Raw genomic sequence first — 5,268 nt, forward strand, 5'->3', positions numbered from 1 at the left:
ATTCTGTCAGTCACTTGTAGATGCAGCAGTATGTGATAAGGCCAATATAGCCCATTGTTAAAATCACTCCTTTGCCTTGACTTGGGCCCTTGTTCTTAGTTTATGCTATTCAGAATCCAATGCTGGGAAAATCCAGCACTCCATAAGTCCTTGGGTAATGGTGCTGGTTGAGTCATGAGCATCAGCTTCACATCAGTAGTGTAAAAATGCTAATAAGGACAACCAGAATCTTTTTGGACTGTATGTGATAGAGGAAATGAAAGCTAACATAATTCTGGGGTGAAGCTATGAATTTGGAATAGATTGTCATCCACTCAAAGTGAATGACAATTGCTTCTCCATTTTTTTGATGGGCATCAAAAAGAATGCATTTCTCAGATAAGTAATGACATGCCAAGAGCTTAAATGTATGCCAGTCTGTTCGAGGAAGCATATTGAGATGCCCAACAAAGTAGCTGGTGTTTAACATATTGTTTGCTTAGATTTATAGTGGTTTAGCCACATCTGTGTGACATTTTTTTTGCAAGGGTTGGGTTGGAAAATTCAATGAGGTAGGCAAATAAAAGAAATGCAAATCAAAACAACATTGAAATACCACCTCACACCAGTTAGAATGGCTATAATCAAGAACTCTAATAACAACAGATGCTGGAGGAGATGTGGACAGAAGGGAACTCTACTTCATTGTTGGTGGGAGTGTAAACTTGTTCAACCACTTTGGAAAGCAGTATGGAGGTTCCTCAAAAGACTCCACATAGAGCTCCCGTATGACCCAGCAATCCCAATTTTGGGCATTTACCCAAATAATCACAAACAAGACCATACTAAAGCTACCAGCACAACTATGTTTACTGCCACATTATTTACCATGGCTAAGATATGGAACCAACCCAGATGCCCCTCAGTAGATGAATGGATCAAGAAAATGTGGTATATGGGAGTTTTTGCCACTTTCTAAGTACTGTTTTGATTTCCTTTTTCAAGTTTTTAAAGTTTTCATCATAGAGGTCCTTCACTTCTTTGGTTAAGTTAAATCCTAGGTGTTTTATTTTTTGTGGGGCTATTACGAATGGAGTTGCTTTCCTAATTTCAGCCGCACTTTTCTCATTGTTGGCCACTGATTTTTAAGGGTTACTTTTATACCCTATTACTTTGCCAAAGTTTTGAATCAGCTTGAATAATTTGGGAGTGGAGTCTCTGGGATTCTTTAAATACAAGATCATGTCATCTGTAAAGAGGGAAAGTTTTACTTCTTCTTTCCCTATTTGGATCCCTTTTATGTTTGCATCTTGTCTTATTGCTGTAGCTAGGCACTCTAATACTAGATTGAAGAGCAGTGAAGACAGTGGACAACCTTGTCTCGTTCCTGAGTTAAGAGGAAATGGCTTTAGTTTTTCACCATTAAGTATAATGCTGGTTGTAGGTTTGTCATGTACAGCCTTTATTGTATTGAGGAATGTTCCATGGATTCCTAATTTTTCCACAACCTTCATCATAAAAGAGTGTTGGATCTTGTCAAATGCTTTTTCTGCATCTATTGAACTAACCATGTGGTTCTTATCCTTGCTTCTGTTGATGTGATGAATTATATTAATTGATTTGTGTATATTGAACCAGCTTTGCTTCTCTGACATGAATCCTGGAAAGATCAACATTGTAAAAATGGCAATACTTCCCAAGGCTATTTACAAATTCAATGCGATACCTATCAATATTCCAAAAATGCATATGGAACAATAAAAGACCCTGAATACAAAAACAATCCTTAACAGAAAGAACGGTGCTAGAGGAATATCAACACCAAATTTCAAACTCTACCTCAAAGCCATAGTAATGAAAACAGCTTGGTACTGGCACAAGAACAGACCTCAGGACCAATGGAATAGAATTGAAAACCCAGAAATGAACCTACAGACCTATAGCCATCTAATCTTCGATAAGGGAGCTAAAAAATAGAATGGAGGAAAGACAGCCTCTTCAGTAAATGGAGCTGGCAAAATTGATTAACTACTTGTAGAAAACTAAAGCTAGATCCTTATATATCACCCTGCACAAGAATCAACTCCAAATGGATCAAAGACCTCGGAGTCAAAGCAGACACCTTAAAAACATTACAGGATGGAATAGGAGAAACCCTAGGACTGTTTGGCACAAGCTGAAATTTTCTTAATAGAGACCCAGAAACACAATAAATCAAAGAAAGGTTGGACAAATGGGATTGCATGAAATTGCAGAGCTTCTGTATGGCAAAGGACATAGCTACCAAGATTAATAGAAAGCCCACAGATTGGGAGAAGATCTTCACTAGCCTTACAACAGACAAGGGTCTCATATCTAAAATATACCTGGAACTCAAAAAATTAAATCCCTCAACAACAAATCTTCAAAGAAACAACTGCCCAATAAATAAGTGGGCTAAAGACTTAAAGAGAAACTTCTCTGAAGAGGAAAGAAGGATGGCCAATAGACACATGAAGAAATGCTCAACCTCTCTAGCCGTAAAAAAATGCAAATAAAACAACATTGAGATACCACCTCACCCCAGTTAGAATGGCTATAATCAAGAAATTTAATAACAACAGATGCTGGAGGGGATGTGGACAGAAGGGAACCTTACTGCATTGTTGGTGGGAGTGTAAACTTGTTCAACCACTTTGGAAAGCAGTATGGAGGTTTCTCAAAAGACTCCACATAGAGCTCCCCTATGACCCAGCAATCCCACTTTTGGGCATTTACCCAAATAATCACAAACAAGACCACACTAAAGCTACTAGCACAACTATGTTTATTGCAGCCTTATTTACCATAGCTAAGATATGGAACCAACCCACCCAGATTCCCCTCAGTAGATGAATGGATCAAGAAAATGTGGTATATATACACAATGGAATTCTATGCCTCCATCAGAAAGAATAACATCGCCCCATTTGTTAGGAAATGGAAAGACTTGGAAAAAATTATATTAAGTGAAGTAAGCCAGGCCCAAAGAAACATAGGTCCCATGGTTTCCCTTATTTGCAATAACTAGTATATATCTGAGTCAAGCAGGAAAGATCAGATAAGTGGATGTTAGGGAAATGAACCCTAAGACATGTATTCAAGTGATTTTTTCTTTCATGTGATTGTTTCTAACACAATTATAAGATTATTTCTTTGTTGCTTTGTATGTCCCGCCCCCATGGTATAACCCCTGCTTTCACTGTATTTGAGGTTGGTATAATTTGTGGAGGGGAAGGGAAAAAAACAAATCGTTTAAATAGGGATACAGGAGGATCCATTGCAACAATGAGATGTACAAGTCGTTATGTGAAAAAACGAACTTTACAACTTTGGGGGGGAGAGGAGGATTGGGGGAGTTGGGGGAGGATGGGAAGGGATGGAAAGGGGAAACAAAGGAGGAGGCTACAATGCTTGATAAGAAATGTACTCATTATCTTGCCCATATAATTGTAACCCTCTGTACAGTATTTTCACAATAAAAATTAAAATTAAAATTAAAAAATATTGTTCCAAGACTGATAAAAATAAAATAAATAAAATAAAATGCCCCAAAAAAGAAAATGCGGTATATATACACAATGGAATTCTACGCCTCCTAACTAGTATATGTCTGAGACAAGCAGAAACAACAGTCAGATTAGTTGATGTTAGGCGAAATGAACCCCAAGATAAGGACTCAAATGGTTTTTCTTTCTTGCTATTTTTTCTAACGTATTTATAAGATTATTTCTTTGTTGCTTTGTATGTCCCTCCCCCACTACATAACCCCTGTTTTCACTGTATTTGATGTTGGTATGATTTGTGGAGGGGAAGGGAAAAAACAAATTGTTTACATAGGGATACAGGTGGACCCATTGCAACAATGAGATGTACAAGATGTTATGTTGAAAATGAACTTTACAACTTTGGTGCAAGGGGGGAGGATGGGAGGAGGGACTGGAGAGGCGGATGGGGGGGCGGAGATGGGAAGGGATGGTAAGAAAGGGGAAACAAAGGAGGAGGCAACAATGCTTGATAAGGAATGTACTCATTACCTTGCCCATGTAATTGTAACCCCTCTGTTCGGTATTTTCACAATTTAAAAAACTTATTAATAATAAAAAAGTAAAACAAAAAAATAAATAAATGAGATAGACAAAAACAACCACTTCTGCAATCTTTTTGGTTTGACAATGATTCTAGATTTGTCCACTTTTGCCAGGATGAGTTATTACTTCTAATTTATTCTTATGCTTGGGATACGGAGTAGTTTCAAGGGCTTCAACTTGGCCTTTTATACTATAATAGCTCTCACTCTGCAGGTCAGGAACCAATGTGAAGGATATTCCAGCTGCTAAGTATAGCCAACCCAATTAAGCACTCAGAAACCATGAAAATGATCGCAGTGTGGGTTGGCAGACTCATTGAACATTTATGAAATGGACTTGAGCCAGGTCTCCATTTATCACCTGGATTTCACACACCCACTCTAACAAGGGGATCATGGTGGTATTCTGTTTTTCCTTGTGTCAGTATCAGCTCCGACACTGGACCTTTTAAATATCTGAGTACTTCCATCTCTGTGGCATACAGTGTAATGTATACCGTGCAGTTCTCTTCCTTTCTTCAGTACATATCTCTTGAGAGAAGGATTGGAGGAATTTGTCCTATACACCTTTGCTGAGGTTTTGTAGGAGTTTCTACAAGAGTATCTATCTAGCATCTTCCAGAATGACAGAATTTGGGGCCTGTGAACAATCTTAGATCTGAAAATCATATGAAGGAGTGTGATAATCAGCCAACAGCAACATTCCGATGATCTGTACCAGGTCTATTTTTATCATGTGAGCCAAACAACACCTTTATTGACTCTCCAACTAGTTCCATAGCAATGCCATGGTCTAGTCGCCTTTGTCACAGAGCCATGCTCTAGACCTCTTACTTACCATCTAGCATTGCTGTCAATTAATGGTTAGCATCATTTTGCTTCTGGCAGTTAAGGGAGCCAACATCTTACACACATTATGACAGAATTCTATCATTTTCATTTATACCAGGAGTCTCACTTTCATATCAGCATATCTATCAGTCTTGGACTATACTGAGCTTTATAATGAGGTTAAGGTTACCTTCGCTAGTACATTCCTTGTGTGTGTGTGTGTGTGTGTGTGTGTGTGTGTGTGTGGTGCGTGGGCTTGAACTTAGGGACAAGGAATGTCCTTGATCGTTTTTTCTAAAGGCAAGTACTATAGCACTTGAGCCAGAGATCCACTTATAGCCTTTTGGTAG

This window comes from Dipodomys spectabilis, unplaced genomic scaffold (genome assembly GCF_019054845.1).
Source record: "Dipodomys spectabilis isolate Male_0828 unplaced genomic scaffold, ASM1905484v1 ptg000004l, whole genome shotgun sequence".
Taxonomy (NCBI): Eukaryota; Metazoa; Chordata; class Mammalia; order Rodentia; family Heteromyidae; genus Dipodomys; species Dipodomys spectabilis.